Consider the following 10,830-nt stretch of genomic DNA (forward strand, 5'->3'; position numbering starts at 1 on the left):
TCAACATAAGGAGAAGCTTTGGATTACTTGGGTGCACACTTATTATATAAAAAATCAGAATATGTTCACAATGGCAATACCAAAACAGGCATCATGGATGGTGAGGAAGATCCTAAATATGAGGAAGTATTGGCACACAATCATAGCTAGCCCTACTTTGGTCAAAAAAGAGAAATTTCACATACAAGCAGCTTATATAGCTTTGAGAGGACCTGTAACTGAGGTAGCTTGGAGTAGTCTGATTTGTCACTCAGTTGCAAGTCCCAGGACAGTGTTCATTCTCTGGTTAGCTTTGCTTGGCAGGCTTAGAACACAAGATTTACTGATCAAATGGGGCATTGATGTCAACGGAACATGTGTGCTATGCAAAAATGGGCTGGAAACACAAGAACATCTGTTGTTCCATTGTTGCTTCTCTAAGAAAGTATGGCAGGAGATGTTAAGCTGGCTAGGGTGGAGCAGAAATGTAGGAAACTGGGAACAAGAGTATACTTGGGTGCAACAGGCTGCTAAAGGAAGGAGGCCACAACATGTGCTACTGAAGGCTTGCTTTGCTACTACTGTTTATGGAATCTGGATTGAACGTAATACACGGCTATATCAGAATAGAAGCATAACCAGTGAGAAGTTAATTCATGAAACAAAAACTTCTATCTGTATTAGAGTTCGAAATAATAAGAGGTTGTTTGAATATATCAGTAAGTTGTAAATAGATTACTGAGAGGTATAGGAATCTTGAATTGAGGGCAGTCTAGGTAGAAAGTATCAGGGGTAATGAGTTTATCAGGTAGGGAGAAGACGAGGTTGCTTTGGTTTTGTTCAAAAGGTTGGCTGGTTAGCTAACAGTTGCTTTGTATAGACACACTTGGTGATTAATAAAATATCTCTTTAATTGCCAAAAAAAAAAAAATGTGATCTTATAGAGTAAACAATTCCATACACTGGCGGTATATATAACATAAGGTACTCAATATATTATGAATAGATTCACTTGTAACTACCTAATTGTGTAAATATTTTGCACTATAAACTTACTCTCATTACTACTATATAGTATACACGGTTGTAGGCTTAGCTAGCTATATATAGTAAACATGTATTCGGCAAAAACATAGACTTCAATAATTAGATTATTCGATCAGCTTAATTAGGAGGTCACGGGTTCGAGCCGTGGAAACAGCCTCTTGCAGAAATGCAAGGTAAGGCTGCGTACAATAGACCCTTGTGGTCCGGCCCTTACCCGGACCCCACGCATAGCGGAAGCTTAGTGCACCGGGCTGCCCTTTTTTTTTTTTAATCAGCTTAATTAGAAAGAAAATGGCAGCATGTTCATCTCAGTCAACTATTCCACAAGCATCCATAATCTCAAAGAAGCTCGTCAAACGCTTGTCTCCTACTCTTCCGACTCAAAGATTACACAAGCTCTCTCTTATTGATCAAGCTTTTAGCAACTATTACATTCCCTTTGCCCTTCTCTACACCAAACATCAACTAGATGCTATCTCAGAAAATAATCCTACTCAACTATCCCAACTTCTGGAGGAATCTTTGTCAAACATCTTGTCCGCTTATTACCCTTATGCTGGGCGGCTCAAGGATAATGCCACTGTTGATTGTAACGATGCGGGAGCTGAGTTCTTTCAGGTCCAGATCGATTGCCCTTTTATCTCGAACGGTGCAATTATTGAAGATTTGGTATTTCCCAAAGGATTACCTTGGTCAAATTGTACAGATCGCGCATTACTTGTAGCTCAACTTTCTTACTTTGCTGTGGAGGCATAGCTATTTCTAAACTTTCTTTAAATGTATGTTATATGTATTTGGCTCATATGTCTTGACGTCTTGTATCCAATATGTATTTGAGCTTCTTGCCTTGTATCTGAATATATATGAAGACAAATATATTCAGATACAAGACACTCACGCCAAATACATATGACCAAATACACTCAGGTCAAATACATATAGATACAAATATGAGCCAAATGCATATGGCGAAATACACTTAAATGCAAGGAGAAAAAGTTAGGGAAAATATGTAAGAAAAGAAATATTGTTGGCCGGGTTCGAATCTGGGTGCCCAATAACCACTTTACCCACTCCAACTTTATGTATTTTGGTGTAGTTATGAATGGTAATTTATAAAATCACTATAGTTACTAAATATAAATAAATTAAAAAATAGTTATTATCAATAATTATCTCTTAGAAGAATCTACACCAAGTAAATTATTATCAATAATTATCCTTAGCATATTTCTCTGGAAATTTACTTGCCATGGCTACCCCTAAGACTTAATTATGAATAATAACTATCTTATTTAATATTTAATTTTAGCAGCTATATTATTCTAAAATTACATTTCATAGCTACCCAACTATATTTCAATTACTTTGTTTCATCATCTCCTAAATAAACGGTCCATTAGCTATTCCATCGGTCCATGAGATCTCACCTCTCTCTTTATCTCTCTCACCCTTCTCTTTCTCTCTCTCTGTTACCTATCTCACTCCCAGATCTGTTTTAACAGAGGGAGTATTATAAACAACTTATTTGGCATTTGAAATGCAAAAATTAAAGTTTAGCTCCTTTTGAAGGGCAATCCGTACAATTTCTTCATTGTTGTTACATATCGTTCAAAGGGTTTTTTTTTTAATGCTTCCGCCTGAGCGTTGAATGTTGCCGGTGGAGTTGGTGGAAGTGGTGCTGGTGCCTGGTGTGTATAATCGGTGGCTTGAAAGAGGCGATGATGATTTTGTAAAATATTGCTAATTCCCTTCTCTCACTGATAATGGCGCTATTCTACCGCCCCTCCAGTATGAATCCAACGCATACTCCACCTCCTATGAGAGTTGTGGAGCTTCATGCCCACCAAGTGTTTGATAAAATGTTTCACTATATTTCAGTGTACTATTTCAATATATTTCGTTGTATTTCTAATTTATGAAACAGTTTCTGATATATTTTATTGTATTCCATTGTATATACGCATACTACAATTTTATATTTCTTAAACAATCAACCATATTTCATTGTATTCCAGTGTATATTTTTCTGTATTTGGAAGTATTTCTAAAAGTTTGGAATGGAGTATTTTGGAGAGAGAAATGTGGTTGTCATGATTATTGTTGGTGGTGGAGGAAGTGGCAACAAGGAAAGCAGTGGAGGATCTCCAGCCAATGGCCGAAGCTCAGCCATAACAATTCATCTGTTAAATCTCCATGGATGGGCCAAAAGAAGAGGAAAATCCTTCTTATGTTTGCTGATCATGTGGTGTTGTTTATCTTATGAGTGATGAAGAATAGTATTGATTATATCAATATGATATTGTAGCATCATCTAGGAGCAAGAGAATAGGTTGTTGGTGTAGAAACACCATTGATGAGAGTTGTGGAGCTTCATGCCCACCAAGTGTTTGATAAAATGTTTCAGTATATTTCAGTGTATTAACAAACAGTATATGAATTTTCAGTAAATTTCAGTGTATTATTTTTGCCATTGATTATGTGTATTTCACTGTGTTTTATCTAATTTCAGTATATTTTCGGTGTATTATTTTTGCCATTGATTATGTGCATATCAATATATTTCAGCGTATTTCTATTTGGAATGGAGTAATAGGGGGAGAGAAAGACATGAGCTTTTATTGAAACATCAGCCGTTATGCGTGAAATATGGTTAATTTAATTTGACTTACCATTTAAAAAGAAAAAGAAGAATTTGTTCAAAAATATAGCTTATTTTTATTCAACCCGATTTTGTATGTCCGTGTATTTCACTGTATGTCAAAAAAAAATAGAATGAAATCAAAATTACCTTGTTGATAATCGAATTTTTCAACTGTTCTTCACTACGACAATGTAAAATCACTCGTTCGTGAATTACAGAGTGTATTAGCTCGAATCAGATTATTGAAAAAATTTCAAAGATTAAAGAAAATTTTACTGTATTTTTGGAAAGAGAAGATGCTAAGTTTTTTTGAATTCAAAAACTTTTGAATGGAGTGAATGTGATTGATAGACGTTAGCTGTAATGGAACCTCATGAGGTTTGCGAGAATCATGGAACCATTAATACAAATTACCATATAATTTGAAAAAGATTTTTATTGCCATAAATATAGTCGTTTTTTACTCAACGGTCGTGTTGTATTTTGCTGTATTTCAAAAACGCGAAATTCAACTGAAATACAGCCAAAAGCTGCTACGAATTATAAATCTTTAACTTGTAGCTATAACTTGTTAGAAACTACTAAAAGGTAGCTGTTTGTATAAGTTTTACTATTTCTCTCGAACAAGATTGGTGATGACTGATGGGTCTTGTGCTTACAGTCTTTTTCATGATTGGGCTGAGATAACTCGTGGTCCAAATTGGCCCAAACCATCTCTTTCTCTTTAATAAATATGCTGAACAATCTATTTTCCCTCCGGACCCCACTACTGGTCCTTTCCTTTCTCCGGTATTCATGTCAAACAAAAGTGATTTTGTACGAAAAAAGGTAATGCTCACTAACGAAAAATTACGTGACCTAAAGGAGATGGTTGTTGCAGAATCACAAGTGAAAAATCCATCACGTACAGAAGTTGTCTTGGCCCTTCTATTTAAATGTGTCACTACCGCAGCAACGATAAACTCTGGTTCGTTCTCACCATCTTCGATGCATCTAGCAGTTGATGTACGAGCAAAAGTTGGTTTGCCCTCAAATGCTATCGGAAATCTTCTCGATATCTCTTCAGCATCAATAACTAGTGAAGATAACACGGAAGTATCAAAATTAGTGAGTGAAATGAGAAAGTCAATTGAGGTGGCTTACAAAAGGGACAACATTAATGACAACTTATTTGTGCCCTTATTACTTGAACTAGCTAAATCAAGACAATTATATCAAAATTATGGGGCTAATACGTATCAATTTACTAGCTTAGTGAAATTTCCATTACATGAAATTGACTTTGGATGGGGAAAGCCTACAAAAGTGTGCGTCCCAAATGGTCTAAATTGCAATTGGGCGCTTTTGTTGAGTAACCAAGGTGGAGGACTTGATGCATATGTGTCACTGAATGAACCAGAAATGTCTCTTCTTGAACGTGACTCCGAGCTACTTGAATTTGGTTCTATAGTTCCAAGTTGTTAGAAATTTAATAAATTATATTTACTGTGTGGTTTGTTTCTATGTCTAATTTGTTGTAAGTGTCTGCCTTCTTGTTTGCTTTCACCGTTTTCATTTGTCTGTCTTACTTACTAGTTGAAGAGTGAAAGAATATCTTTTTTGATAATTATTTGTGTGAATACTTTCTAAATATTTTAAATTGTTAGCTACTGTGACTTATACTAGTACTTTTTATATAATTTCTAAATATTCAAATTTTATTAAAAAAAAAATGAAAATTCTATGTCCTAATTCACACTGAACATTACTCCCTCCATCCCAAAGTAAGTGTTCAATCAATAAATGCAATGTGAAGTTTATCAAATTACCCTTATTTATTAGATGATTTTTAGAATTGAGCAAATATTAAAGAGGATTACTTCTTTAATGCTAAGAGCATCGTTGGAAATACTTGCAAATTTTTTTCTTGAATTCCTAAGATGAAACTTATCTTGGGACTAATTTTTTTTGCTAAGATGACAGATATATTGGGACGGAGTGAGCAATTAGTTTGAGCATCGTACTCTGAATCAAGACATATATAAAATTAAAACTAGAGGAAATACTCCCTCTGTTCACTTTTACTTGTCCGGTATTTTAAAAATAAATTTTCATTTTTATTTTTCACTTTTACTTGTCAAGAAAAGATAAAAAAAAAATCTTATTTTATCCAATATTAATTACTCACTTCAAATTATTTTTCAACTAATTAATATTAGATACATTGGTAAATTATACACTTAATTTATTATTTCTTAAACAACATAAAAATTAAAAATGGACAAATAAAAGTGAACAGATAGAAGAATTATCTACTTGTCTTCCTAGGGAAAGAAAATGGTAAAAGCATGTTGATTCCTGCCACCAATTCAATGAGTAGAAATGGTATAAAGCTACTATAGCTAGCTTTAGTACCATTTCTACTCATTGTATTCTCTTTAATTTCTGTAGTGTAAATTGGTTTTTGTCTTTCCTCTTACTCCACTTCACTTAAGAGTTTGAGCAACTTAACATAAATTAATTGGCTGATTAAAGGGGGAAAAAGTCAATGCACTGTTAATCAAATATATTGTGTGCAACAAGCTATGTTACTGGTAAAAAAAAAAAAAAAAAATCAATATAATGCTATTATCATTTTGTTCCCACCAAAAGGACTTAATATTGAATCCGGCAGACCTCGCCGCAATTAATTTGGGCATGGGCAGAGCACAAGTTGGGTTTAAAATTTAGACTACTAACATTTAAAAGGATCAGAAAGTGCACTACACATTATCTTAAATGTGTAATATCTTAAGATGGGCAGATTTTATTTTTTTTAAAGTCACGTGACATTTTTTAAATAAAAAATAAGCTAAATAATTTTTTTAAAAAAATCATCAACGAAAAGGGTATATTTGTGTCATTTGTGTAACGACAAGAATATATATGCACTACTTTTTAACGAGAGGTATATCTGTTCTAAATCGCAAAATTAAAGGATGTATTTGCACCTTTTCCCTTTATGGAGTGGGCCTAATGCAGTACCTATGTGGCACATAGAAATCGCATAGCCTATAGAGCACTTCACCTTGACACTCTTATGTGGCGCCTATATGACGATTGACGAGCGTTCGTCTACTGTTACTTCAAATTTGTCCTTCAAATATTCTAAGGGGTCGTTTGGTACATGAGACAAGGATGATAATCCCGAGATAAAACTTGAGATTAACTTTATTTCATGTTTGTTGGGGTATTGGCTAATCCTGAGATAACTTTTAGGGGTCGTTTGGTTTGAACACAAGTTATGATGCGATTAATTATGTTGGGATAAGTTATACCGGGATTATTTATGTTGGGATTAATTATCATGATATTATTTCTTATTGATTGTTTGGTTTGTTGTATTAAAAGTAACATGCATTGCATAACTTTTAAGAAAAAATTGTTTGTTTACAAAAATACCCTCCACCTTATGTAGTACAAAAAGGGTTTTGAGAACCTCAGGGCTATTTTAGTCAATTTCACTATTTTATCCTGGGATAAGTTATCCCAGAATTACTATTCCACCCTCTGATAGGTATAAGTTATCCTAGCACTATTTTTAATTCTGGGATAACTTATCTCACGATTAGTAACCAAATAAAGGATAAGGTGGTACTAAATTTTTATCCCATCACTATTTTTACTTATCCATCATACCAAACCATCCCTTAGACTAAAATGGTGGCTTAGTTATCCCATATAAAATGTGGAATAACTAATTTCATGGAATATCCCACCTCGTGGGATATCCCGCCATTGTACCAAACGACCCCTAAATGTTTTAATGCGCTCCCTCATGTGACGCATTTCTTGGGGTCTTGCCTTAGAGTTTCCAACTTAAAATCATTAGGCTCGTTTTGAATATTGGAAAATCTCTTCTAATAATTACTTCCTTAGGCATGTTTACATGTCTCGAGATTTATTAGATTTAAAAAAATTCCTTTTCTGATTGATGTATAATATAATATGCTGTACAAAAGTCCCTATATATACAATTTAGCTAGTATATAGTGAATAAAAATCTAACAAACTTAACGCCCGTCCTATTCTAATTGATTGTACAATAACTGCACTAGTATTTGCATTTGGTATAAAAATACTTGGAAGATTCAAGAAGCTTCCAAGCAGGGTAAAGTACGTATAAATACATATTAAGGAGAAATATTTACGAAACGTGACGATAGTTTTCTATATACAAAACATAAAATTACAAACCCTATACAAAACATGCTTTTTTTTTTTTTTAAAAAAAATATATATATATATATTTATTTATTTATTTTCGCTCAAAATTTATGTATGAAATGTGTATATCTCGCCCAAAGCTTAAAAAGTTCACTCAAAATTTAGTATATGAAATGTTTATATCTCGTTCAAGGCTTAAAAATCCGCTCAAAATTGTGTGTATGAAAATGGTATGAAATTTGTATCTCACTCGAGGCTTAAAATTTCGCTCACACTTTCTTGTATAAAGTTCATGTTAGATTTCTGTAAAATTAATACAACTACAACAACATTGTATACAACTTTGATACAACATTTAAGACTTAAAATAATCGCTCAAATTTTTGTGTATGAAATATATATATCTTGCGCAAGGCTTAAAAAGTTCGCTCAAATTTTGTATATGAAATGTGTATATCTCAATCAAGGCTTAAACATTACGCTCAAAATTTTATGTATGAGAATGGTATGAAATGTGTATATCTCGCTCAAGACTTAGAATTTCATTCACATTTTTCGTATATAAAGTTCATATTAAGTTTCTGAAAAATTAATACAACTACAACAACATTGTAACAACTTTCGTACAATATTCAAGACTTAAACTTTTCGCTCACAATTTTGTGTATGAAAATTGTATTAAAAATTTCGCTCACACATACACATGTCATACATTTTTCATACAGCTTTCATACACACAAATTTGAGGTAATTTTTTAAGCCTTTGAGCCAAAAAAAAAAAAGTTTAAAATATTTTTTTTAAAAAAAATATAATTTTTGGAAAAATATATAAAAATTCGTCATGTTTCGTAAAATACCGATATATTTTGTAAATAAGGAAAATTATCTATATATTTTGTAATAAAAAGTATTAAGTGAGTGCCCTATGTCATTTTCCCTTCCAAGTAACTATCATCTGCACACATTAATTTGGAGCGATTCTCTTTTGGGCAATTCGCAGAATTGCCCTTCTTTTGGGGTGGTCTTTAAATTTTGCCCCTCATAGTTGAAATCTTTAAATTTTGCCCTTCGGCTAAACCTCATGGGTTCTAGGTTCGAACCCCCACACAGTTAAAATTTTAAAAAAAAATCGCAAGGCAGAATTTAAATTTCGCTATGCCACCATCGGCATACGCTTGTGAAGGAATTACCAAAGTTATGCCGGACCCGGCATACTTATGCCTTATGGGCAGACTTGGCATAAGTATGCCGGGTCCGGCATAACTTTGGTAATATTTTCACAAGTTTATGCCGGGTCCGGCATAAAAGTTTATCGATTAAAAGTATGCCCCCACCGGCATAAACTTGTTAAGGAATTACCAAACTTATGTCGGACCCGGCATACTTACGCCTTATGGGCAGACTTGGCATAAGTATGCCGGGTCCGGCATAACTTTGGTAATTCCTTCACAAGTTTATGCCGGTGGGGACATACTTTTAATGGGAAAACTTTTATAGTATGTCACATAAGGCGGAATTTTTCCTTAAATAACTAAAAGTTTGTCTTATAAGGCAAAGTTTATACCTTAAGAAAACGTTCTGCCTTATGGGGAATACTTTTGGTTATGCCTTAATTAAAAGTCTGCCCCATAAGGCATAGTTCCTAAAGGAAAAGTTTTGCCCCATAAGGCATAACTAAATTATGCCTTGAGAAAAAGTTATGCCCCCTCCGGCATAACTTTAGTTTTTCCTTAAGGACTTTATGCCGGATCCGGCATACACTCCCCCCAGTCCTACCTTGCGAAATTATTTTTTTATTTTATGCCTGAGCGGGGGTTCGAACCCAGAACCTCAGGTATCCAAGCGAAGGGCAAAATTTAAAGACCATAAATATGAGGGGCAAAATTCAAAGACCACCCCAAAAGAAGGGCAATCCGTGCAAAAAAATGTTCTCTTTTGTTAGCAGCCCAATAACCTCTTGAACACGGGCCTTTAATTGGATCTACCAGCTAATTCCGTGAAGGAAAAAAAACCTAATAATACTATTTAAAACTACATTTTACAAAACATAAGGATACTTTTTCTTATTTACAAAACATAACACTTTAGTTACAAAATATACCAGTTCTGGAAAAATTAAAAGTCCACCCTCCCCCTTTTTTCCTATTCTCTGTTTTATACCGTACATATCCGCCCCACCCTTCCCTTTCCCTTCCCATTCTCCCTGTTCTATATTTCCTCTGAAACTCCACAGCCCCACCCTTCCCCTTCTCCTAGTTCTATATTTCCTCCCAAACTCCACAGCCCCACCCTGTCCTTCCCTTTTTTTCCGTTCTCTGTTTCTGTTATACAATGAAAGATCATCAACCAAATCATAAGTCTTTAATAAAAATGGCGGGATTGGTGTTTTTTTTTCAGATCTGTGTTTTTTCAAAAATCTGTGTTCTTCAAAAATGCCGCCGGAGCGTGGCTTGAACTGACTAATGTATTAATCTCTAGTTCTCCAATTGGTGCGAAGCAACAAAATCAGGGAAATTTACGCGAACTTTTAAGTCCTACGCGAGATTTGAAGCGTGGTTTTTTTCAAATTTTGAAGCGAGATTCAAATTTGTATTAAAATTGTATGATAATTGTACGCCGAGTTTGTATGAAAATTGCATATTAAGTTTTCTATGTTGGTGTTGTTATTGTTGTATCAAATTTGTATGAATATTGTATGAAAACTATATTACAATGTTACTGCAGTTGTTTTCAATTTTCAAAAAGCTAACATGAACTTTATACAAATTTACATAGTTATATACAATTTTCATACCCTTTTTATACAGTTTTATATGAGAAAAATGTGAGAATTCTAAGCCTTGAACAAGATATACATATTTGATACAGTTTTCATACACAAAATTTGAGGCAAAATTTTAAGCCTTGAGCGAGATATACACATTTCATACAGTTTTCGCACACAATTTTGAGCGAAACTTTTCGCATAGGTTTTG

At 33.8% G+C, this 10,830-nt stretch overlaps 1 pseudogene; it reads left to right on the forward strand.

The window, feature by feature from the left end:
- The first annotated feature begins 1,317 nt into the window (after nucleotides 1-1,317).
- On the forward strand, nucleotides 1,318-5,293 carry LOC132612129 (acyltransferase Pun1-like; annotated as a pseudogene).
- Nucleotides 5,294-10,830: the final 5,537 nt, after the last annotated feature.

This window comes from Lycium barbarum, chromosome 9 (genome assembly GCF_019175385.1).
Source record: "Lycium barbarum isolate Lr01 chromosome 9, ASM1917538v2, whole genome shotgun sequence".
Taxonomy (NCBI): domain Eukaryota; kingdom Viridiplantae; phylum Streptophyta; class Magnoliopsida; order Solanales; family Solanaceae; genus Lycium; species Lycium barbarum.